The sequence below is a fragment of the Anser anser genome (genome assembly GCF_964211835.1).
Source record: "Anser anser genome assembly, chromosome: 4".
NCBI lineage: Eukaryota > Metazoa > Chordata > Aves > Anseriformes > Anatidae > Anser > Anser anser.
The window spans coordinates 47293380-47320510 of NC_139724.1; the positions used below are offsets into that span (position 1 = coordinate 47293380).

Here is a 27131-nt window from a genome sequence, read left to right on the forward strand (position 1 = left end):
ACCGAAACAGCAGAGGATGAACAATTTTGTAAAGTTCTCAAAAAATTACCCAGGCAACAATAGGCCGTAAAAGAAAAATGCCAGTACGCAAAGAACAGAGCAGGAAGCGAATTTCAATGAAAGGCTTTTTCTTCCCAAATGCGGAAAGGAACTCTTTCTTCATTCTTGGTAAAAATAGATCCAGCTGATGATGTGGGAAGGGTCAGATGCACTACTGCTGACTGATCGCTCACGTATGAGAACTTTGGCACAGTAATTAGGCAGGTCCTGAGTAATTCGAAACTAAAGCCCTAGAATACTGAACTGCAAGTGTGATGGACATGCACGTGTTTGTGTGTACATTTGGGAGCATTAAGAAAAGTGCAGGGCGTTACTAAGCGTGCTTTGAATTTCTCAGAATCTGCAAGGGTAGAAAAAAAGAGAAGATAAAGAAGCTCCTCGCGATGCTGATGTGCTCTAACTCCTTGCCCGAAGAACCAAGCTCCCTTCTACCCTTTCCCCATGCTCTTCTTCCCTGAGGCACGAACCTCAACGCGCGTCCAGCAGTGCTGAGGGTGGCTGTGCAAGCAGGCAGACTGCATCATGGCAAAAATCCCAGGTGCAGGAAAATCACACAGGCCAAGGGAGAGAACAGGACATATGTTCCTCCAGACCAAAACAAATCAAGCTGTCTGTATTGCTGGACTCTCAAATGCAGCAGCCTTTAAACACAGAACATGAAAACAAGACTGTGCATATAACATATTATTAGCTTTCTCAACACACTTGTTATCTTATCATGATGGCAATGCAGCTGAGATTTTTATCTGTAGGTTAAAACTGAAAATGACATTTATTCTTCAAAAAGACAGACATTATGTGAATTGTATACCATCACTGACTGACAAATCTTCTAGCAAGCTTTTTTTTTTTTTCCCCCTAGTGGTCAACATCAGGATGATGTCCCTTTAACATTTTTATTCAATTCCAGCTCAAGACAGGGCTTGTTCTCCCATTAATGTTTCTTTCAACTTGTAAATCTCTTTGATAATCCCACATCATACTTCTTCCCATGTCAGAGGAAAGGTTTAAAACATGAGCCACCTAAGTATCTGTTATCAGTGACATGATGGATTTGCACAGCAGTAATTATATGCCACAAGCCTCCAAAGATTCTAGAAAAGTTCAGTCCACCGCACGTTCCATAGCGATTCCTGTAAACCTCAAGTGATTTACGGAATGAATTAAAGGGAAAAGCATGCACAAAGGCCTCAGGCCAGCCAAAGCATGCAATGAAATACCACCCATCTTTAACAGCAGACAACACACCAAGCTATCTTTCCTACCAAAATTTATGAGCAGACAGCTGGACTGAAAGCAAGAAAAGTTCGATGCACAACCAGTACTGGGATCATGTTAAGAACCTACTATTTTTTTTAATATCTCCTAGGATGTATTTCGTGTAGACAAAAATAATAAATAGACCTTTTCCATTAATTATTATTACATAACATATGTATATATGTTATATATTTATCCATATATATATTATATATCCAATAATGTCTAAGTGCTCCAAGCACTTTCTTTAAAACCAAACCAATACATAAGCTGAGCATGATATCCTCAGTCCAAAATGTTACATTTAATTCATGATCAAGCACCATCAAGAAAAACAACTTATTATTGGCTGCCCAACAGAGAGTGTTAAGAAATCAGCTGGAACTGCTGACGGCAAAATTGAGAGCTTTGAAATAAGAGTACAAGCATATTTAACACACATGAGCACAATACTAAAGCCTCATTTTTTTTTATTTTTTATTTTTTTAACTTGCTGCAGCAGGGTGAGATTTTTAGAAATACACAGCATTCCTCTATTTGCACCCTGAGAAGTACAGAAGAGTTCTGCCATGTGTTCTGCTGGGAGCAGACAGCTCTTGAACATTATAGTCCTAAAAGACAAAATGCTGCGGAGAAAAAATATGCTCCTTAAACCCACCTCTGCACACCGTCAGGGCTCCCCTCCAGCAGCACGGTGCAGCTCTCGAGGCCGGAGCAGCTCACCAGCCCAGCCTCCTGCGTGCTGAGCTGCTCATCGATCAGCTGATGAACTCCTGCAGTTTGCAGTCAGGAGTTTTAAGGCAAACCATCAGCAGTGATGATTTACTTCAAAACATCACGTTCAAAACTCAGTGATTCAGCAGGTGATTCACGGTGGCTCAGCTGTCCAGGAACGGGGAGCAGGGTGGGGTGGGCAGCTGGGAGCTGAGATGTCATCTGTGCTATGCCATCCCCACCAATGAATCAGAGCCCCGACTCTCTATCATTTCCGTACCACGCGTAACACCTCCTGTGGGCTTCAAACTTAGCCTGTTCCATTCTTCATACAAGAGAAGGTACAGAAAACTGATGCTGCAAACAGAGATGGGAGTGTTTTTCCCTATACAGAACAGAATACAGCTGATCTCAATGAGGTATTAAATTCCCGCTAACCCTGGGGGATATGATCCATTTTATGTGACAGGGACACGAACCTCCACAAACCTAACCCACCTCAGGTCACTGAGGCCAAAAGACAGACATTGGCATGCTTGGTGGCAACGAGTAGGTCCGAATAAGTGCACAGTGATAACAAGCTTCACAAACAACTGCTCACATATGCGTCCACAGTCAACCAAAAAAAGCATCATTTCAGTGCCCAGACCTGGCAGCTGAGAGCTTGGATCTACTTTTGACTCTGCTACAAACTCCTCACGTGGCTTTAGTCAAGTCACTCAGTTTCTCATTACCGCATTCCTCTCCTCGACAGTACAAAGAGGGATTAGTGTGGGGTTACCTCCTTTCATTAATTTCCAAGATCTTTTTTCAAAAGGGGCACAGAAGGTGTATCACACAGTTTTAATGCCAGAAGCGCAGTACTGGCCTTGAGCGGGGAGCTCTCTTCCAATGCTTCCCTCCTCAATCTCATCAGAGCCAGACACCTTTTGAATTTAAAGCTGTAGCTCTTTTCAGACATCTGCGCTGGGTCTTCTGGTGAAACCCACAATACACTTAGAGAAGAGAGCACTGTTCCCTTTCATAATCATAATAGACAGCCAGGTTGTAATTTACAACAGCAGGCTGTAATAGTGTTAAATAACAGTACTTATTTCAGTTTATTTAACTGGCCCTACCTAAAACCTCACCACATGTCACTTTTACACTTAGATAACGCAGAAAAAAAATGCTGGTTTGAGGCAAGAGGTTCACATCACCTCTGGTTTTCCATTTAGTAACAGCTTATGTTTCCATGAATGGCAGAAGTTTTACCAACAGTTACAGATATGCAGCTAGTTAAAAGCAGCCTATATGAGAGTTCACAGAATCATCTAGGTTGGAAGAGACTTCCAGACAAACAGAAACCCGAACCTTCCAGTGTCTAGGTTGCAGATAAAGAGGGATGGCCCTATTCTGGCCGTAAAGAGCAAACAGGGCTCTGTACCCAAGTCAGCAGTACTTGCCTGACACCTCTTTGTACCTTGGCTGAATATCAGCCAGTGGTTTCTCGAGCAGAGCTGGCTCTGAGGCACAGCGGACTTGTAAAGCAGTTGGCTCCAGTCAGTTCGACTGGCTGCCTGGGAAAGCAAGGAGGAAAAGAGCTCAGCCAAACTGACTGTGAAGACTTTCTACCCTAGTGTAGGCAGGGCTGTAACAGGAATCCACTGGCATGCTGCATCTGCTGGTACCTGCCAGCCTTAGGGACCCGGCAGCAGTTCCCATGCTCAACAGAAGGTGGACCCTTGGGCTCTGCAACCGATGGGCCAAAGCCTCCTTGCCTTTGAAAGGATTACACTTACTAAGGCAACACACAATAGGCATGGCATTCAGCAAACACACACCAGCTTGGGTTGTGAAAGGATCATCATAAACCCAGGGTAATAGCATCCCAATCTCTGCAGGATGCTTAAGGGAGGGTCAAGTCACAGCACTGATGGGCAGGTGCCGTCAGGTCAGCACGCTGCTCTCGTGCAGAAAGCGCCTGCCCTGGTACCTGTGAGAGCAATTATCTGTGAAAATCCCCCACTGCCCAACCTGACTCAAGCATATTTATCCTCTGTCTTACTGGTCGTGAAGCTAAATGCCTCGGTGCGCTGGCTGCTGCAGACTCACAGCTTCCCAGGCTCCTCTCTCTACTGGCATGTGAGCTGGTATTTCTGGCCCTGTTTTCAGATGTGACAAGACGTAAGCAGAATACCTGACCCCATGGGAGGGGCAGGTGACCTAGGGAACATTTTACTCTGGGGAGAAGATATATTTTAATGAATCAAAAGCAAAGTAGTCAGAATACATGGATCTGAGTCATGCAGTGCTATTCTAGAGCTACCTAGGAAGACTGAGCTCTATTGTTTCCATGATCCTGCCCATTTTCTAATTAAAAAGACAGGCATACCGAGTGCAATCTGCACATGTTCCTCACTGTAGTGATTTAGCCTTTTTAATGCTACTTCTTACAGCATCTGTAATAGAGAAGAAATTAATACTAGCTTTCAGCTGGAGGTAGAATCTTTGTCTCCTGTTTGTAAATGATGTCTTGTCCCTGCTGCGGCTGCAGAATGCACCCTGGAACTTTTGTTGCAAGCTCATTTTGTAGTCAAGTGTTTATTAGATGATGTGGCTCAGTCCCACAAACCTACGCCAAGAAAAGGGCTCTTGTCAGTGCATGCAGAGTACACCTGAATACCTACCAACATTTTGAAAAAGATGCTCATGCAGGAACAGTCAGAAATCCTGTCTCCTTCACTGAAATGTGGCCACCCTATTCCAAATGATACCTTTATTCTGTACTGCCCAACTGTATGCTGAGCAGCAAAAAAGAGGTCAAATGACTGTTTCAGCTCAGCATGTTTGCCTATTCTTCAAAGACAGAATTAGTTTTTGATTAAGGAACACTGCATAAAGATACAAGGAAATGAGTGGCGTGGATCATCTTTACCTCCAGAAGTCAAGGCTGTCTTCTCCAGACAGTGCCCCTTAAAACAAATCTCCTCTGACAGCTCCCCTGCTCAGGGCTGGAGCTTTGACACTAATCTCTCCAAATGGGTGAGAAGGATCGCAGCTAATGAAAGGAGCTCTACAGACCGAACAGGGACACAGTGGCGAAGAACAACACACCCATGCCAAGAAAGAAGCGAGTACTACGAGCTCATCTGTTTCTCAGTCATTTCGCAGAACTCCCACCACCCTGTTTCAACATCCCAGCAAAAGCTGTCTGCAGCCTTACGTAGAAAGAAGTTTCTAAACCCTCTGATTTAGAAAAGAAAGCCCCAGAGTTCGAACCATGCAATGCTTCTTATGTCTCCTCTCTTTGCGACACCTAGTGCTGGATACTCAGAAAAGCTTGGAGCCACAAAGCATCCCGGTTAGCAGCAGCCAGCCCTAGTTCTACATCTTTGGCCGCAAACATCGCTTAACCCTTTCACAGCTGATTAGTTCTGAAGCACTTGAGAGTACCAGTTCTATTAAGTTTTAGACGTTTAGCTTTGTAGCAACTTTTCCAAGGGGAACATCAACACTGAAGTAGGTAGTAAAAGGTAGCCAGGAAGATCCACCTACGTAATAGCGTCAGCTCTAGTGGGTGTCGTAACACCAGACCCTTATAGCCATGTAGTATAAACTGGCAACATGATCCACACACAGCCCCTTCCTATCTTTGCCCCAGTCAAACTAATCTTTTTTTTTTTTTAAAAAAAAAAAACTATTCCTGCTTACAAAAAGCAACTCCCTTGTTTTCAGCTTTTCTACTTCACAGTCCTTTCCGATGGGACTCCAGTCTAAAACTGTTGCCTGTTGTTCCCGTCATGGCGTGCCAGCAGCTCACTCACCACACCATGAACAGGTACAAGGTACCTTCCTCACTGCACTGCCCAAGGGCTGTCCAGGTAGCTCATCAAACTAGAGCACAGGTAACAATGCACTGTGCTGCCCCCAGAGCACTCAGGAGAAAGAGACCATTGAGAACCCAAACAAACAGGGATTTGTTGTGCTGGACAAAAAGCATTTTCATCAGCGTGTGTTACGGCTGCGAGCTTAACCCCTGACAGACCGGTACTTTCTTTTTCTCTTTTACAAGGAGTTAACAAAAACTACAATAGCCTGTTTCAGTCCTGCCTGTTTAAAGCAGCAATGCCCCCATCACTGACTCAAAATCAAAGCAATGTCTTACCTATTAGGTCTCTCCACCACGGCTCACCAGCTACCTACTTGTCCAGAGTATATTTAGCATTGATTTTCAGCTGATTCCCAGCTTCTCTCTAAGACATTTCATTTGAAAGCTGCAGGAGAAGGCTGAGGAAGACAACTCTCAGATGCTGTTCCCAGCTTTCAAAATAAAGAGGCGGAACAGAGACGCAGTCCTGCCAGCCAGGGTCCCCATCTCCCACCAGCGTCACGTTCCCTCAGGGGCAGTCTCCCTGACAGCAAGCCCCCAGCTCTCCTGCCATGGAGGGACAGCTGTCCGTCCGGGCTGAGAGCACCTCTTTGTTCAGGGCTGTCTCTGGGTTTTTCAGGCCGTTCTTCTCCTTGGGGAGGAGTCAGCTCTCCTCCGCTCTGCTCAGGGGAACTCCTCACGGAGTTTTCCCCGCTGCTCCGCGCTATATTTAGGTTTACACACAGGCAGGGAGGGAGGCACTGCTCGTTGTTAGGGCTGCTTTGGTCTGCAGTCTGCTGTGAGAACGGCGTAGCTTCGGTCTCAGGTCATTCCTCAGCCGTTGCTCTCGCTGTCCCCCACCTGCACACCTCCAGCGCTCCCACCTGGCTGAGGACGGGGCTCTGAAGTTTCACCTGTCACATGCAGCCCAGGTCCCGACAGCAAGTAGCCCACCGCCACACTTAGGTGTCACTGTACACGCATGCCCTACAATGACAACCTAGCAAATCGGTGCTTTTTCATCCCTCCCACTCAAAATCAGCAGCCATCAATTGAACAGGTGGGTTTAAATGAAAACGAGGAAAGCATCTCCGGGCATTATACTCGCGGAAAGATGGTGCCGTGCATTTTAGGACCCCGTCCCGTGCTAATACAGGGAAGGTGGCAGGAAAAAGCACGCACCCGCCCGACCGCCAAGTGCTTTTTCCGCTGGGTGAAAGCCTCTCTCCCCTCCCCAGCACCATAACCCCCAGAAACAAACACCTCTGACAGCCGATCGGGAGACAAGCACCGGGAGGAAAGGCAGCACCCTACCGCAGGAGACGGACGGACGCGGAGCCGAGCACCGCAGCCCCTCGGACCCTACCTGGAGGTGGCCGCAGGCGCTCTGGGACACGGCTGCTGCCTCGCCGCCCGCAGGCCCGCCCCGCACCGCCCGCCGGGCCGGGCCGGGCCGGGCCGGGCTCCCCACGCCAGCGGCGGGGCCGCCTCGCAGGGCGGAGGCGGAGCAGAGGAAGCCTCGCCCCGGCCCCGCCGCCTCAGGGCGGGGGGAGCTCGGCGCGGAGGCTTCCAGCTTGCGAGCGGGGCCGTGCCCGGCTCCGTGCCCTCGGAGCAGCGCCATGCCACCAGGCCCGGACCCCCGCAGGCAGCCTGCCCGGCACCTCGCCTCCCTCTGTGGCCGAGGCGTGGGGAACGGCGAGAGCACGGTACGCTGTTCACTAGCCCATTAGCCCTCAGATCTCCCTTCCGGCTATGGGCCCGGCTCCCCCACCAGCCCGTCCACAAGGTTCTTCGGAAAGGACTTGCATGGACGTGCTAGGGCTGCCCAGGGAGCCGCCGCCATTCGTTTCTCTCGAACCTGCCTCAGCAGCTTCCTTCTGCTGTCCCCCGGCTCTCACATCGAGTGGCAGAGCAAACACAGGGCCCACACCTCCGAAAACCCTGTTACCCTTCTCGGGCCTTCTGAACCTTTTCCAAGATGAGGGGAACAGAGCTGCACATACTACTCGAGGTCCAGCCGAACCTCAGATTACAGGGAGCCATACACCAGCTTCCCCTGCTCTCCATCCCCTCCTGGCAATTCCCAATCTATGCTCGATGTGCTTTTTTGATTACTACCATACACTGAGCTGGAGCCATCAGTACACTCATCTGCCAAACAAGTGGCAGAAATTGGGTCAGAGCTCATCATTTACATGTGAAGCTACCCACAAGCATCAAATCTCTCAGTAACTGAAGAAAAACTGTCCCCAGTAGTTAAACGCTTGCAAGACAGGTGCCTCTGGCTATTTCTGTGCTCAACAGCAGAAGGAACATATAAACCTGAGCTCCTTTGGCCAGGTTGATTTTGGAGGCAGTCATGAAGTCCTACCTGCATTTCCATCTCTATAAATTCAGTCTCTAGAAAGAAATACTTTAAAAATCTGATTTTAAAATTATTGAGCTGGCATGACAATAATAGTAAATTGCCCACACGATCCCCTTCTGGAATCCGGACTTGATAAATGTGCACGTGAGATCTCCCGAAACAACGTGCGAGTTCTTCAACTTGGGGATTCGCATCCAAGCCCGCCCTGTCCCCTTGCACAGCGTCACAGTGCAAGGCAATTAAATGACACTGGTGCGTGACTTCTGGAGAAGATGACACGAGGCCAAGTCAGAGGCCACAGCAGTTTCACATGTACCTTTCTCATCCTTTTTCCCACTTTGGTGTATGTCTGAGGGTGGTGCTACTTATCTTCCTCAGGCTCCGCTCTGTAATGTTTCTTTCTAATACCATTTCCGGTCTGTAACAGGTTTGCCAGTGCAATACATCATTTAATATTCTTACTAAATTCCTGTTTACCCTACAAATCTACAACTCTTGTTGGCATACTTACAAGGAATCCACTAGAAAAAAATTCAGACTTCATTCGGATAAAGGATTTTCCCTTTTTCCTTTTGCCCCCCTCAGAAACCAAACAATGGTTTTCTCCTCCCCTCATCTCATGTATTTTCAGCCACACTCTTTGACTTAAAGCAGAAACATTCTACTGAAGTAATGGTATGTTTGCACACATTAAGCCTGGTTTATTTTGGTCCAGGCTGACAAGAGCGAAGGCAGACCCTGTGCTTCCCAGCGGAGAGGACAACCCCAGAGTGGCAGCAGGGTGGTGCAGAGCCACGCGTTGCCTGTGAATCAGCAGCGCTGCGCTGCTGCAAGACTGGCAAATGCTACAGCTCACCGGGCCACAATGAAGTATCGCGTTAGGCAAGAGAGACAATTTGTCTGCTGTGCCTGGCATTGCTCGGCTGCTCTGCAGTAGTGCAGGCGGTTATGAATCACTTGGCAAGAGTTTAGAGGAGGTCACAAACTGTAAGGAGGTAAGAGAAACACAATTATGAGTCAACATTTCTAGGACATGCCCAATCTGGATTGCTAAAATGCTTTGCTTATTTGTTCTTATATTTTTTATAGGGTACTGGTCACAACAGCAACACGGATTAAGGGAATTAAGCTCAAATAAAAAGTAAAAAAAACTAGATGGGATCTGATTAAACCAATTAGACTGGTGCACACTAAATGCAGTTGCTGTGCAAAGTTCTCCTACAACTCAGACCCATATCCATGGCTGGATCTGCTGGCACGAAGGCCAACATTTAGGCTGGGATTTAACATAGACCCTCCACTGTGGTAGAAATACAGACTACGAACTCAAATTGCAGACCACTCTGTCCATGTATTTGAGCTCTTGGGAAAATCTGATCGCAAGTCCCATCTTACCTCCACCCTCATTACTACTGTAAAAACCCATTTTTCACTTGAGTGTAAAATCTGAATGTGTTACTTCCAAACAAACATCACTGTAGGATAGAAGAGATTTTTTCATCTAGTAGATAGTGATAATCCCTCACCAACAAATGCATACAAAATTACCATGCAGACTAGTAGTAAGCAGGCTCCTGACCATTCAAGAAAAGGCAGGGTGAAACACCAGTGCCGATGTCAACTATCAAAGAACATGGCGCGTAATTCCCAAACTTTCAATACTTGCATAGAACAAAAATATTTTTTCAAGATAATTCAGGTTACTTTTCTGATAACTAGTAGCTATGCTGGTAAGTTTCATATCAACATATTCATACCTTTCAGTGTTGCTCCGAGACGTAAGAATTAAAAGTTATACAGAATAGAAGGGGAAGACTATTTAATGTAATCATATGACATAAGGAAATGAAACTTGAGAAAAATCACCACGCCTGGAAATACCTACAACGGATAATGAGATTTGTTACTTCTCTGCAGTTTCTGTTGTAGACTAACTTCCACAAGTTTCATATGGTTGAATATCTGTCTACTGATAAAACAGCCCACTCCCTCTTCCTTATTTCAAATGTCAACTATTTTTGTCTCACCCCTGAGGAATTTGGGTGACAGTAGATTTTTGTGGAAATAGCAAAAATTATTATTTCAGTTCTAAAGAAAATAGCCTGCAACTCTGTACAAGAAAGCAAGTCAATTCTGACCTGTCTGCCAAACTAGAGAAAGCTTCAGACCCTAACTTGGCGAGGATGTAAACTGGTACCATTACCAGTCTTCTCCCCTCTCTCTAACAGCACACCTTTCAGCTTTTATCCTTCCAGCTCCCTTAATTGTTCATATCCCTGTTTCTCTCGCTACTCTGTGGGGAATTCTAGCACTGAGTTTACGTACAGAGCACACAGTGTTGCTTGTGCTACGTCCCCCAGCCAAACACTTGTTATTTCCTAGTGATAAATGAGAAACCACTTCCCTCGGTTTACCAAGTGATCTTTTACTAGTTAGGTCGTGCAAGTGCTGCCTGTATTACTACTAACCAGTGTTGAATTTTAAGCAATAAAAGAAAATACTCTGTCCTGTTTCAGCAAGCAACTGTCTGGACAGTTCTGTCAGAGCAATGTGAAACAATCAGCCAGACTAGCTGCTAGCCGCCTGCCGCAACTCCAAAAGAACCATCAAAAAAGAATTAAGAGAAAACGGCTGATGTCCGTTCTTTTAACATTTCAATACTTGTTGTTGTGTAAACTTCTCGGGCCCTACCCTGTGGTCTGTAGCACTTCCCTGCATGAAGCAGGAAGACATCAGGTTTCATTTAAGCCCTACGTTTATTCACATTGAACTTGAACTAGGATCATATTAAAAACAGATTACAAATCATTTAAGAGCTACTAATGCTTGCCAAAACTAACCTGCGGTTTCAAATAAGGGGAAGGTCAAAATAAATGAAAAGTAGCATTTAACTCTTTGTAGAGAAGTCATGTTATATACAGAGCACATAACATACATTTGGCATTTCAAAAGGTACTTAACAGAATCCCATACACAGCAGGTTCTTAACACAGACCAATGAAAAGTTTCAGCGTTTGCATTCATTTATCCCAAATTCAAAAGCAAGAATTAATTTGGCAATATCAGCGCACACATTTAGATCTGTGCACAGAAGTCCTGCTGAAATCATTGAGACACCTGCACAGGTGAAAGCATTTCCAGAACCTGATACCAAACATCTTGTCTTATTTTGATTTTCAAAAAACTGTTTCAGGTTCAACTTATAATGTTAAATTAGATTAGGGACCTAAGCCCAGAAGATCACTTAAGCCTTGCCTTCAAGTTAGAAATTACGAATATGCTTCAGCAATTGACAAAGGAGAATGCAAAAGCATAGCCTTAAATGTTTTGATGGAGCGGTGTGACAGTGCAATTGTGACCAAAGACTAAGAGATTTCTAGTGAGCACACAGTACTTCCCGTAACACGTACTTTGCAATGAGATTTACAACTTGGTCACAGTTTAAACAACCTAAGCTAAAACTGTTGATGGCAGGTACCCTTCAGACTCAGTGCAAGTCTCAGGTAAAATTATTTTTGCTCTTCTGAAAAGGTACTGAGCAGAAGTCCAATATTTTATGTCCCTGTGTTTTCTACACTTCTTTTTTATGTGTTACTGTTACCTTCTGAGAAGACACTCAGAGACTTGACATTTGGAAGAATATGCTCACTGTCATTAGCCTTGAATGTTTCCAGGTAAGAACTACCCAAATTCAAACAAACTAAATTTCTGAAAGCTGCCTGCTCTACAAGCATGTGTGAGCCTGCCAGCACAGCTCCTTCCGACTTGCTAACTAGTGACAACTCAACCAGGGGCCTGAGCTAGACTCGCGCTGAAAGGACCCCTTACACCTCCGTGCAGCGGGCACCGGAGCTGTAGACAGCCTCTTGTAGCCCGCTCAACAACCTCCCTGTTAGCACCAAGACCATGCGAAAGAAACGGAAGCAGACTGACAACAATATGGAAGGATTAAATACTACATGGTAGATGGGACAAGGAAATGGAGCATTGGGATGACATAGCTAAGGAGGAATCATACAGGAAATAATAAAATTGTAGATGGCTTTTCTCTCAAGTCTAGCCTCAAGAGATATCAGTGCTGTTTGGAAAGGAGATAGGTACTGCCTAGACGCCAAAGAAAGGCACAAATCTATCAAATTTTGTATAATGTGGCAGGCCAGGGAGTGCAGTACCCAACTTCTGAAGCTTTATCTAGGAGCCAAAGCTTCAGAGTTAACAGGGAAACTCTGCAAGGACCCCATTCAGTCATCTCACACTCCACACGTGGTGCTTCTGTCAATTAAATGGGTGACAACCCATGCGTAACAACAAAGATCAAGTCTTCGAAACTGTTCACCTTCAGAATATTCACCTCAACTGCTGACCTGGGTGGGGAACAGAAGGAAAAGACAGATGTCCTTTAAAGAGCATTATTTTCTCTCCCAAGTAACAAAGAGGATTTATCCAAGCTACTACTGCTCGCGTGTCCTAGGGCTGACTGTTATAAGGTATCACACAAGTTCTGCTTTCTTTCCTGTGAAACCTGTGAGGCAAGCAGTGAAGATGACCACAGCAATGGGTTGACACAATCTAAACTCTAAGAACAATCGTTACACTCTCTGTCATCATATCTAACTGAATTATCTTGACCTTTCCACAGGACTGGTCCACATGACAGTAAGGTACCTGTAATTCAAGCCAGATAAGGCTGAAGTTATGTTGGAGAAGCAACTTCAGCTCTCAAAGACAAGCAGCAGCTCCTTCCTTTAAGGTGGCTTATAGGCTGCTTCTTACCTGGCAGTCGCACTGCATCCTTGGATGTTAATGCAGTGAGGAGCCACTAGCTGTGATGAAAAATGCCAGGAGTTCGCTTACTTTAAAAATGTATTTACACAAGGAACAAATGGCTCCGTCACCTTTTAAGTGAACATCACTTTGACAGTACTATTGGGGTACTATACAAATTTGAAACCACCGAAAACCAAGTACAGCACAATGCAAGATGTTTCATGAGTTCCTGATGTCTCTTAAATGCTAGGAAACACAGGAGGCGGATAAAGTCGATTCCAACTCCGCATGGCTTACTCCTGATTTTTTACCTCTCAAGTTGTTGATTCACTGCAGTCACTTGCCTTATTAATGGCCTATGTTTAACTGACCCCAAATGAATAAACTGTCCAGAGTGAATTAAATTTCCTGTTTATTTGCATAAAATTTCCCCCAAATATCTTACAAATAAATCCGTTCACCTATCTGCTGATGTGACAAATATGCCACTTGTTCTTAACGATGAAGAAACCCTTCACACAGCACGTGATGTAGCAAGTGAACACATAAGGCCAAGAACAGAACCAAATCCAGATTCCCTCACTGGCTGCCAGAATCCAGTTTACTGGGAGGTGCTCCTAACTGCAAAGTAGACTACCCAAAACACATAAAATACCTTGTGCAAATATTGTCTTTTTAAACTATGGATAAAAACTCTGCTTTAGGACCCTGTCTGATGATACACAGATGACAGATAACCCCAGGAGAAACTGGAATACTGAATGTGAACTGACTTCTGCCCTTTCTGGATCACTGCAAATACTTGAAACCGCCACTGCCACATGCCTTGAGCTTTGAAAGTCCCAAACCCCTCCTTTACTAGCCTTATTCTAAGGGGGGATGTTGGCATCTTTGTTTCTGTTTAGTTACTGATGTAGGGTTGCTGTTGCTGGAGGCTTTCCCCCTGCCTCCCAGACAAGGGACCATCCCACCTTCTCCTGCCTCTCCCCCCTTTCATGTTTCAGCTTGACATCCTCTCAAACCTACCTGACAGCCTGCAGCAATCACCCTGTGAATGGCAAGCAATTTCCTCATTGACGGCCTCCCATTTACTCTGACATCTGCCAGCACTCCCTGACACTTGAATAAGCATCAAGACATTAACAGTCTGGCGCAGGTTTACGGGTTTGAATAATAATGTTCAGGGGGCTCTCTGCACTCATGCGGGCAGCCAAAAAATCCCTCGCTCACTAGATTTTGCCGTCCTAGGGGCTGGGAACGGTGGAGACCCATGTGTTTGGGTGAGTGGCACCTTGTGCAGAGGCCTGACGCACCGCCGGTAGGTAACGCACCCGGTGCCTCTCCCCTTAGGCAGCAGGGCTGGGAGCGGGGCTGTGAGAGCCGACTCACTGGTTTGGGAAAATAACAAGGAAGAGCAAACGGAAACAAAGGAAGCCTGCAGAAATTAAAACAAAACAAACAAAAGCCCCACACAAAAACAAACAAGCCATCTCCTCCCAAAGCCAAAACCAACCCTTCTTCTGCATTTTCTAACATTCATAAACCCTGCCTGAAGTGGTGAACTGGAATGGAAGAGCTCTGAACTGCCTTTTGCGTGCGGAGTCTCATACTGCAAATATCACGAGGACAAAACAGTCTCAATTTTAATGGATTATCAAAATGAGAAAATGGTCCAGCTATGGTTGCTTGGAGCTTATACTAGCACATGGTTTATTTCTCTTGTGTGTGCGCACGTATTACGCAGCCAGTCGGGGACTCTGGCGCAGTGGAGAATATCCCAGCTCAAGAGACGTCCTCCTCCATCGCTTCCAACCATCCTAACCACGTCAGCCACCTCCTGGAGGAAATTCATCCTTCTAGCCTGTGGCAGTGATGGCTCTCAGACAAACCTCAAAGCACTAGTTAGTGAGACCCTTCTGTACCAGATGACTTGCAGGAAGCCTGGTATGCCTCCCAGATGTTTAATAAAACATGACGGTGCCCTCTACAAGTCTTTGGATAGAGTTCAGTCATCTCTACCCACAACCAGTGCACAAAGGATTCAAAGGCTTCCCAAACCACAACTTTTGTTTTCAAGTACGAATAAAATATGCACATGCATTTCTCTGTGCTTGCTATTTTGTGAAGTGTATGTTTTCCACCACTATGTACTGAAAAATAGGCTTACAGTTCAGCAGGACAGGCAAAATGAAGCAATGTCCTGAAGACTAAGAAAATAATGCCGTTAGTACTTTTAAGGTGTTGCTCCAACTGCAGATCGGTGAGACAGAAAGGAAGATTTATTACAGATGAAAGCAGTTTGACATCCTATGTGAAAAGACTTTGGTGGGTGACCTCTTTCAAGTTCTGGGGAGCAACACATCCACATCTTCAAAACTGTCACGACAGTAGTCAGCAGCTGCCTGGGGAATAGCATTCCTATTATGCAAATATTTTCAAGATGCTGAAAATTCCCTCCCAAACCACGATACAAATTTGAAATCACACCCAAAAAAAGAATGTTCATGAAAAAACAATTCCAACCATTTCAGATTGAAAAGTTACATAGTTTTTAAAAGCTTAAATTTTGAATTCAAAATTTTATTATTTAAAACCTTATGTAAATTAGCCAACATGGCAAAACAAAGGTTGGCTTGAATAAAAAAATAAAATAATAATAATTAAAAAGCATGTTTACAGCTGGGAATATTTAAGCAGGATATTTGAACACTTTCAAATCCTTCCCACCCACCCACCCCCCACGCCCAAAAAGGTTATCAGATGTTTTTCAGAATCTGTACTTTTTTCCTACCAGTTGTCGGTTCTGTTAAATTGCCTGGTCAAGAGACAAGGAAGTGTCACTGACAAGCTTACCACCACCTCCACTTAATTGAAAGGCTGCCTGCTGTGTGCCCAGCTGTCCCCCTCCAGCTTCCAGCCGCAAGGAGGATGACAAAACCCTGCAGAATTAAACTGTCCTAGAGCTACCTCCCCTTCCCCCAACACATGCAACAGACTAGCTACTACACCCAAAGCACAATAAATAGCTGGCTCTCAGCATTCAACCCTTCATCTTTTTTTTTTTTTAATTATGATTATTTTTATTTATTTTTTAGCACAGTGTGTGTGTCCCAGAAAGCTTGGAACCTGAGCTCGCAGACTGCAGGACGCACTGGCCACCAGACAGGACATAAGGTGAAACACAAAAGCAAACAAAAACTTCTTCAGCTACAGGTATGAGCCCTGGTTGTGCCGGCTGTGTATTTAGATAAGCATCTCTCCTTGCACAAATCTGCGGAGATTTTGCCTTCCTGAAAAACTGTGGGATAGAAAGGCTAGAAACTGATACTTCTGTGGTCTTTTCTGCTATTATTCTCTGCATCTGCAAGTAGTTGTCATTGAGTCAACACTTTTAATGGGTAAAAAATGAACACAACAAAGTCTCAAATAAAACAATGTAGTGTTAGTAGCTTATACTGACACCATTTGACTCTTCAGTGTTTCATTTTATTAAGTAATATTCATTTGAAAGCTCTTTAAATATTACTTCATCCAAGAGAAATGGCTTCAAACCAGCTACTCTTGCAATAGAAGAAGTGGTACATGCTTGAAGGCTTGTCTAAATATGGTTTAGCAGGCATATTTTTACACTCATGATAGGCTGCAACTCATCTGCTGTGTCAGTTCACTAGCATTCAATGGCAGCTTGCTTCCTCCCCCCCCCCCCCCCCCCAGCCTCCTATAGTATAATAAAAACTACAGGCACTCTGCCAGAAACCAAGATTCAAATTCTGCAAACTCTTAATGCACATGCTTGACTTTAATAGGAGCTGACCCTGGAGAGACTCCTTAAACATTTACACACTTCAGACCGAGCACATGAATGTAGGTATGTAGGTCAGGGCTGAAAGGAAGGAGATTTACACTGACGAGTAATGTCCCCCTCATGTTCACAAAGAGGTTTAAAATTTACTGCTTTACTGTTGTCATCAACCTAGCACAGCCATACTGCTGTAACGGAGCAGATACGAGACAGAAAATACTTTAAAATATGCGTATACATTTCATATTTCTAAGTAAATACAATACTCGAACAAAATAACTTCCATTTGCTTCCAGCTAGAGAAATTCAGTAACACCTCAATTTTTACCCATTTGCCAAATAATCAAACTGGGATATATCAGCACAAATTTATTTACTTCTGGGGACTGAGCACGCATTATTGTACTCAGAGCCAGGCCTGCACCTTTCTTTATCCAGTATAGGGGAGAACTTGGCTAAATTCAGATTAAGAAATAGATAAAGATTGCTGAGAATAATCAATGCAAAAGAGCACATTCTACTGCAAAATTAATAACTACCCTTTGAGGACAGTATTAGTTTAATAGTAAGCTCAGACAACTCACAATGCCAAATGAGCAGGTGGCATTCTGTATAGTCATGCAGAAGTTTCTGCCTCTCTTGGCAAACAAAAGAGCATGATCAAAGCCAAAAGGGTTTTTGCTTTTGCTGACAGCCAACACTGGCTTCCACATCTCCTTCAATTTTCTTCCTCAGCCTGCGTATAGACAGGCAGGGACATACAGGCCTTGTGTTGTGTCACTTGCTCACACAGATCAGATGTTAGCCTTAAATGCATTGTAAGGCAGCCCAAAGCCCTAAGAAAGTTCCCACCTCTTAAGAAATTCCCTCAAATATTATGCTTTGGAAGAAGGAGGGAAGGCATTTGAATAAGCAAGGATGGACTTGGATAAAATAAACTCCAGTCACAAAAGCAACAACAGAACTTGAGTCTGTAGCAGCTAATTAAGGGGGACTGCAGTTTGTAAGAGGAAGTCAGAGGTCATTACATGCAGTTTTCACTAATCCATTTCATTACAGTTTAAGCTCTGTACAGCTGTGCTGTAATCAAACAGGGGGAATGCCAGCAAGGAACAGTATGAAATCCACGTGCATTTCGGTCTGTTAAAAGTCTTTCACATGTAAAAACCCCAAGCCTGCACTGTATGGCTTCAAAAACAAAGGCAGGTAGGTGACAACACAGTGTCTTTCTAGAGTAAATGACAGATTGATGGACTCAGTTTTAGAACCGTCATGGGCCTTCTCCATCCCCTTCTCAACAGATATAAATCAGAGCTGCAGAAATACAAAACTGAAAGGTATGCGACTGCCAGGAAACACAGGCAAAGGAAACGAAGCTTTGTGAAACCTTGGAGATAACATTGAAATGGGCACTGGTGGCTATAATGAACTACAGGGCAAGCAGCAATGGTCTTTTCCTCATTCTGTCACTGCAAAACCAGCAGCATTCTACATAGCTGCCGGACAAGCCCCATCTCCAAAAAGGAAGGGTGTCATCATGCACACCTAGAGCATGGTGTGCTTTCAAAAAATAGAACCAGAAATAAATAACACTTCCCCCAAGCCAGCTCCCAACAGTTAGCAGAATGTTTATGAGCATCGTTTACAACGGCAACCACCAGACTTCAGAGCATCAGGCTGAGCTGCTGAGTACCAACAGGACCCAGCCTCTTGAAATAAACACGGTAGCAAGGAGAGGTGGTGGCTAAATCAGCAGTAGGTGATCACCCCGCTAGTTTTAGTTACTGAACTTGACCGGAGAAGGACCTTCTCCCTGGGTTCTGGTGTTCTAGAACACAATCAAGTTTGAGGTGAAAACTGGAATTTATATTTCAAGAGATATCATGGAGAAGAATTTGCCAGACTCATCTGAAAGTCTTACCATAACACATCTGTAATAAGATGAACCCACTGGGTTCAAGCAATAGGGATTTCTTTCAAATAGTTTTTCCCAACAGACCTCCACTGTATTTCACAGAATAGATTCTGCTTTCCTTTACCAACATGCAACCTCTGTGCTACAGAACCTGGAAGCTTTTCCTTCACAAGCCTTGAAGGTGTGCAGGTGAAATACTGCTCAATGGAACCACGGGGGCCCATTTGGGAAATAAATATTAGATTGTTTCAGGCCCAACTTGTGAAATATCAGTCCTTGAAGGGTGTACTCTGGTGATGCTCGTTTGAGACAAGCCGTGTGTGAACAATTCCGATAGCCTGGAAGCCAGAACCAGTACCAAAATGTAAATAAATTCAACTGGTGCTAAAAGTGGTAAATATAAACTGAGTCCTCAGGGGGTGAAAGAATCTCTCTCTCTTCCTCTCCCTTCAATAATTCTTCTATTTACCAGCATCATCCTGAGCGGAAGCGAAACTGCAAATGCGACAACATTGACAAGTATAAGAGCCTTTTGTCGTAGGGACCAATAACTTTAAATTGCAGCGTGTGCTGCAACAAATCACCCATCTGCAGAGCCGGTGATAGAAAAATTACTTCAGAGAGCCAATACGTGGACTAAAGGCATTATTTAATGTGTCTGCCAGAAAGCCCTTCATAAAAATTCATGACTCCAGCAGCTGGTCTTAGTTACCATGAGACTTCTTGTGTGTTCTTCTATGGAAAGCAGAGAAACCTTACTCCATGTTTCATCAAAAGAGCTGTGCTTGATTTAACTGCGGTGAACAAGGCAACGCTCCCATCACCAACTACTACAGAGGTGGCTTTTCTGTCACCTATGGCTCAGGAGCATCATTCCAGTCTGCTCTACTCACCTTAGGATCAGGCAGTAAGGGGCTTTAAACATGATCAGACTCAGCAGAAGCAACCCAGAAAGCTTTAGGGGTTGTGCTTCATTCATCAGAAGCAACAAAATCCTCAAAGGAGCACTGCTACTAGCGTCTGCCTGAATTTGTTCAACGATTTTACTCCACAGTAAGCATAATCTATACTGGAGAATATAAAAGTCATTTCATATAGTGATACACAGCTGCTTCCTTTCTTGTCGAAGCCTTACAAACATATCTTTTTATATGGCCCCTCTGAAGCATCAAAAAGATCCACTTCAAATGGGAAACGAAAATACCAGTGTGAAGCAGAGGGCTGTTGCTTCCTACAGTGCACTACTCAAAAAAATGGGAAATAGATGATAAAGTTTAATTCAACTGGTCCCAGATCCAGCATGTTAACCAGTCCACCTCTCCAAACAGTCTTGGGAGGTTGTTTCTCTGGAGATTCTGACTGCAGTCAGAAACTAATCCAGAGGGAAAAGAAGCCCTTGGCACCCATGTCCCTCTCGGGGTAGATGGTGCTGGTAGCGGCAGTCACTGAGGGTGCCTGCTTGCTTCCCAAGAAGCACACTCCACTCAAGAGATCCTTGCTCAGCTAAGACACCCTCATAGGTGGAGCTCTCAGAACCAGATGTCTTTACCAGAAAAACACCAGTGATTCATTTAGTCATTTTTAAATTCTGGTGTTCCAGCTCTGAGGCCAACTTGCTAACCACCAGGTTATCCTCTCTTCCAGCAACAAACGAACAGGGTCAAAGCGCTGAACACGATAGCCTAGCTGAAGCCAAGGCCTGAGTTGCTATAAGAACACCTGAAGATGACTAACTTACTACCTAACAGAAGGCAGACAAGATTCCTGGTAGTTTTCTTTCTCCTTCATGCTTTGTGTCTATTTCTAGCTCTGGCTTGCATCCAGTATGCGAGTTTACTATACTGCCCTGGATAATGTGATTCTCTCAATATCCTTCCCTGACCCTTCTTCCTTCATCACCACGTGTTATTAAAGAACGTCTGTGGAATAGCTGACGGTAAATTCTTGAAAATCACTTTCCTGGCATTTCATTATTTTCTTGGAAAGCAAAAAAGATGCAGAAAGAAAAAATGAGGCAACACAACAGAAGGGCTCTTCATTTTAAATTCAGTAGTTGGCAGGTCAGAACATTTGCTTGGATCAGCAGGGGGTTCCTAGCTGAGAACCAGCTTCTGCTTGGAAGCTGTTGCTGGAGCAGAGCAGGTCAGGAAGACCAGAAGGGTTTTGCTTGGCCCTCCCAAAGCGCTTTTTCTCTCTTAGTTCTCATGTGCCTTTTTACTTGTAGAGATTTCTAACCCATGGACAATAATTTACTCCTGTTTATGCCAGCATTAGAATTCACCCTGACAGACACTTTCAGAAAAGGCTTGCTATAATTATGAGATCGCTTTCTCCCCCCCTTGTTTGTGGCATTGCAATAACGATGGCTATTACTTTTATTACTGAGATACTTAGCATTAAGTGTGGAAATTTCCCATCTCTTACAGTGCTTTCAACTGAAGTAATGCACTAATTTAAAGAATTTACCACGCTGGGGTTTAGAAAATAATTCAGGAAAAGAAGACATCCTTGTAATTGACATTTTACCATTTGTGAAGTCTAGAATAGCTATACGGATGGGAAATCCAGCATACTACTAATCATTATTTTACTGTTGTCATAATGTTTCTTTCTTTTAGGACATGAATGGTGGCTCAGCTACTATTTCAGAAGCAAGAGAAGTCTTGTTATTCTCCAGCAAACTTACGGAACTATATCTGGCGGACTTCCTCTAGATTTTTTTCGTTGAAATATGACAGCTTCTCCAGAAGTGAGTATTCTCAAAAAATTATTTGTTTGCTGGTATTTTTCAAAGCTTGCTTTAACTGATTGTACTTAGAAACATTTTCATTCATATTAATTGTTTTTGGTGATAATAGTAAGGACAATGAAATTTCAAGTTGCACAGATACTTGAGTGCATAAGTCGTGCAACAAATTAACAAATTAGGCTAGGGTTTTTTCAATACTAATAGAAGCAACCTCAGAATCTGCAATCTTTTCTTATGTAGTACTTTTAAGTGTCTTAAAATGGAGCTAACTTTTTTTTTCAGCATAGACAACTATGAAAAAAAAGGTGCAGGGGCTTTAACGCTGATGTGCAAGAATGGAACTCTTAATGCCAGGCTAAAGTTTTACTGCTGAGTAGAAAAGATGATTTCTCTGCTTCTGATGGGATCACCCTCTCTAGCTGCTTCCTGAGACAACGTATAGCCCAGCAGGAGTAAAGACAGATTAAAAGCAAGGAAAAGCAACAACAGTAAGCAGTTGAATCCTGACTAAATGCGAGAGAGGTACAGTCTGTGCCAGTTCGTTATCCTTCCCAAACTACAATGGCCTGCACTCTGCAGAACACACTGGAAAAGGCTTCTGCCTAAAGGATCCTATGAAGGCTTCAGAGCAGCTCGTGAGAGCTCCCCCAGGGAGATGGAGCTAAATTCCCATTTCCGACATGAGGCTGTGTGTCAAAGACATGCTGGGTCTCCCAGCGCCATAGCTCGGTCTGCCCATATTTGTGTTAGTTATGTCTTCCCCTTGCACTTTGTTGTGACATGTGGATCCAATCAGCATCCTGATCCTTTTTGGATATCACATACTTGCTTTGCTCGAGTTTTACCACCCCACCGCACACTTCCTTTGAAAGCTCGCCTCCCTCCTCATCACTGACTTCCTTGGGTTTAATAATTCCCTCCACTCTGTGTTCTGGGCACAAAGGGAAAGTTTGATTACTGCAACCCAGACCCAGACAGAACAGTGCACACCCTGCCACGCTGCAAATTTCGCTCCCAGGATGTGAGCTGTGGTGGGGCTTAATGGCTCTAAGAGCAGTCCTTAATGCTTTACAGGACTGCAGACGTCCCGTCCAACCCCAGGCATCAGTACCATTCTTGAGCTAATGCCAGTTCCTTCCACAGAGCCCAAGGGCTGATCTGGACACACAGGAAATGGAACAACACACGGGAGACCGACCTGCTTTTGCAGAAATAATGCCCCGAGCTGCAGGCTCTGAGGGCTTCTGTTTTGTTCCATCTCATCACCTCCCAGCCTTGCAGCCCCAAGGTGGAATTATGCTTTCCCCTGAAGTAAGGGCAGCTCAATTTTTATCCAGCCTTCAATCACCAATTGTCTCCAAATTACCCCGCAAAGTCCCACGCCAGCTGCCTTCACCACAAGTAACTGCCAGTGCTATTCATGGTAGAAAGAGGAACTGAAGAAATAACACCATTTACGAAATGCATTTGCTCCATAGAAAGGCAGAAAAAATTGCTAGATAGCACAGAAACAGCTTTCCAAATTCTCCCTGACAAAGATCATCCCTGCCCAACAACCTCATTTCCCTCTGAGACTTTAAAGCTCCATCTACTAAAATACGGGTCAGATACAGATTGTCCTGCACAGGCTTATAAATTACACTATAAAGTCTTACTCCTGCCTTTGCAGTGCCCCTGTGTGCATTCTCTCAGTCGGCTCACCCTGGTAGGGGGCAGGGAATCGCAGAGCACAGGCTGCTGACATGGCAGGCCCATGGGCTCACTGGGCAACCTGCATGGCATCTCACTGTGTGCTTTAGCAAGCTCTCCAGCCAGGACCAGCTGCTTCTTTCTATCACGTCTGCCAGTAACATGGCCTGCAAAGAAGTCAGCAGGGTTTGCAGACGCTGGCTTCACTCTTGCAGCTGAGTCTAGCTGGACATTACAGGGTAATGCGTCTGTGCCAACACACAAGTTCCCTTTGTTTTGTGCGGCCGTTACCATCACAAGCCCTCTGAGCGTGCATAAGATTTCCAAAAATTTAAAGGGTAAATTCGTGAGTTAACTGCCGTGTATACATTCAAAACTCTCCAATGCTGTTTAGGACTAATGTACACATCTAAACTTGTAGGCTCTTTACTCCTCCTGTTACAAACTCCAGAGTCTGACTGCAAATGTTCATTTAGCAAAAGCAGACAACTGCCTGAGGAGGCTTCAGAAATCTTGGCACTCATCTGTGGGCTGGAGGCAACTGCATTTGGATCCTCAGCTTCCAAGGGACGGATTCAAACAGCAGAATGGCAGCCTGAAGAACGTATCTCATAGCTACAGACTCTCTGTATAGATTCAGAATATTCTCTTTACAGATTCTTCTTAGATCCACCTGGCTTACAGGCAGGTAAATCCAGTGATCAAACTGAAAATACTCAGCCTGGAAAGTGCATTCTTTAGTTCTCATTCCTGCTACACTTGGTAGTTCCCAGGATTTCCTCCCAGCAGATCTCCAAGGCAGCCAGTCTTTTTCATCTATGTATTACTCCAAAGGCAGGTACTTCTTTTTCCAGATTTCCACGTTTATCTTACCTCCAAGCACAGACCACTGAACAGACTGCAAATAATGCAAAGTTCATCAGAAAATCAAGTTAGCTCAGAAGTGAGTGGTCTAAAATCCAAACTAAGTTACATAACTCCAAAAATCACATTCTGCATCCTTACTGCAGGGATATTTATTTATTTATTCTCCCCCCATCACTTGCATTTTGAATTCATTGCATTACCAGCACCATCACAGAGCTTTTTCTATCTATACAGTCCTTTGCTGTTGATATTTTCCTTCTGGAGCAGAGCTAGGTCACTCCAGGGAGCTGCAAGTTTGTTGGAGCTCACCCCAGGAGTTTCAGGTGCAGAAGTCCTGGAGGGGTCTCCTCACCAGGAAACCACTCTTCATTTTATGTCATCTGCAGCATACTCCATTGAGCAACCACATGGAAGACAGTACTCAAAGACCTTTATCTCTATAGCTCCTATCACCAATTACAATCTGGGACTCAAACATTGTACTTAAAGACAAATAAACTATAAGCAATAAGAACTTCCTAAGAAAAGAGCTGCTGGCAACCAGAGCCACCGTGGGCCTGCGTTCACATGTTAGGATAAGTCATGAAGTCTCATCTGCCTACATTTAGCTGGAGTGTCTGGAGCAGCTGTTAAAAATTTTGGTAAGCAACAGGGGACCAGTGAAGCTTCTAACATGGGATCTTCACCCCTGGCCCATCCTCACGCAAACAGTCAATGAAAGCATAACTGCAGTAAAGCTAACCATCTGCCCCTGGAAGTCCTAAACGCAATGCATGCTGTCCTAACCATATAGATTCAAATACAGCATAAAGGTGTTAGGAGGTGCTCACCGACCCGGCTCATCAGCACACTTGAGTACAACATCACTCCAAAGCTGTGATGAAACTTGCCAGTGAAATGAGGTTTTCAGGTTTCACAAAAGGCACGTCTCAGAGGCAAGAAAAAAAGCACGGTATAAATTAACGGTATGCTCCAGAAGTTTGCAAGGAGAGGCTATTTGCAAACAAATGTAAACATGCTGCTCAGAACTATCTATTTGTCCTTAAAATCTTTTTTTTTTTTTTTTTTCAACAGAGCATTAGCTCATAAATCTACACACGTGAACTTCCCAGGAGTTAACCCTGGAGGCAGGGCCCTCATTCTGCACAACACAGAGCTGCACAGCAGCTGTATTCCCACTACAGAGGGATCCTGATGGATGGCAGCAACCAGCCTGCAAACCTTTTCTATCAGAAGGCCTGCTTGTACACTCTGGATTTTTTTTTCTTCCTCTTCACAGCAGAGCCAAGCCAGAGACCACACTCAGATTGCATGCACTACGATAAGAACAAATCCTACACCTGCAAATAATTCAGTTCCACAAGATCATTCATGTACACTGCCTTGGAAGTGTCAGATTTTCAAGTAATTTCATACTACCCATTATTTCTTCCAACCTTTGCCCCATGTAGCTGAACCATATGTCACAATAACACGAAGGCACACAGGACGGGGAGAGATAAAGGTTACTCTTACTACTTTCACTGTAAACAGACGAGGAGACAAAAAAAAATGAACTCATGCGAAACTCTGCTTTCAGTTCTGCCACTGAAAACTAACAAAGATATAACCAATTCAGAAAAGTGTGGATTGAAAACTAATTTTTTCCTTTGTTGTTCTTTTTGCTGAAACATGGAGTTGATCTACCATTAAAGTGGTCTAGGGATAGCTGAGAGACTCAAGACAATGGTTTGAGGAAGTCCATAAAAAAGACTGTCACACGAAAAAAGCAAAAAGCAGATGTTCTCCTTGACTTCCGATTTTGATTTACGTTGTTTGTATTTTAAGTCACTTTCCTTTGCAACCACATGCCTAATGCTGATAGTGGAGAAATCTCAGACTCGCACATTTTTAGAACCAAACCACTGGAAATGGTTTGTCAGTTGTTCACAATTCTGACACACACAAACAGAAGTCACCCAGCTGGTTTAATACGAAAGCTTTCTCATTTCAGAGCACTACCTTACTTAGAATTCTTCACAACTGCCGGAATATCCACTCTAATTTTCTTTAATAACTTTTTTTTTTTTTTTAAATCATCTTCTCCAAACACAGAAGTCGGCAGGTACTTCTGCACCGGCTGAAATGAGGGAGGTTATCCCAAAGGTGTCTGTGTTTCCACGTGCATTTGCCCCTGAGCCACACGACGACTGTTGCTAGCTTTTATGGAATGAGGCCATGATATGAACTTTTCCTTTTGCACTTCAAAGAAAAGCCAAATGCTTACCAGAAACTTCAAATAGGTTTTGAATTTGATACGATCTAAAAATGTATAGCAACAAATAAAGAAACGCTATCAAGCAATCTTCAGATTGCTCAGAGCAATGTCCTTGCACCATACAAACCCAAGTATGTGCGGGGGATCTGTACCACCAAGTAAGAGCCTGAAGTTTTCCACTTGTTATTCCACAACAACGCTTGTGAACAAAAGATAAAAAGATTTACATGAGCCTCCATGTTTGGCACATTTTGGAGACCACAACTCAGAACCAACAGTCAAGCCTAGCTGTATGCAATGCTTGCAGAAAAACAGGTCTTGCTACACAGAGCCTGAATCTGAGAGACCCCCCCTTATTTACACTTGCTTCAGAGAGCTCGGGATCAAGCTGCTGAAGGAAAGCCATTTGCATAGGTATGCTCTGAATATATCTACAGAGCCTGAAAAACAGACGTTTCATACAAAGAAATAATACATGCTTTGCTGTAAGGCATCTGGCAAATAAAACAGTTCCTCAGGGACAATGAGGCCTTTTTTTTTGTTTGTTTTAAAAGGGAAGCAAAGCTACACAGAAGGCTGCAGAATGACAGTAATGCCCATGTATTGAAGATTTCCAGTATAGGCTTGCCAGAGGGAACAAAGATTTTGTACACTGGGTGGCTTCCCATTTTTCTGAGCACAGCCCTGAAACATCACCGGCTCTGTTAGGTGGGACACAAGCCACCGCCAACCTGAAAGCTGCTTGAGATCACAACTTAGCTGCAGAACACCTGTGGGGGAAGCAGAGACTGTCTCCTGGTGCAAGCTCCTGCCCCCTGTTTGGGAAGTTGGCT

The 27131-nt window shown here is 44.3% G+C and overlaps 1 protein-coding gene across 6 annotated transcripts in view; it reads right to left on the minus strand.

Annotated features, from left to right (window-relative positions):
- RASGEF1B (RasGEF domain family member 1B) overlaps positions 1 to 27131 on the minus strand; it is a 156035-nt gene that overhangs the window by 24694 nt on the left and 104210 nt on the right. The window contains exons 1-2 of one of the 6 annotated variants that reach the window (XM_083835085.1): positions 6182 to 7115; positions 1979 to 2093 (exon numbers count right to left, since the gene is read on the minus strand). The exons of 2 other annotated variants lie outside the window; for them this stretch is intronic. The gene's annotated coding sequence lies outside the window, so the exon portion shown is untranslated. Of the gene's footprint in view, positions 1 to 1978; positions 2094 to 6181; positions 7116 to 7145; positions 7404 to 27131 lie in introns of those variants that run through there. 3 more of the 6 variants (XM_083835082.1, XM_083835081.1, XM_083835084.1) reach the window with 3 other exon arrangements.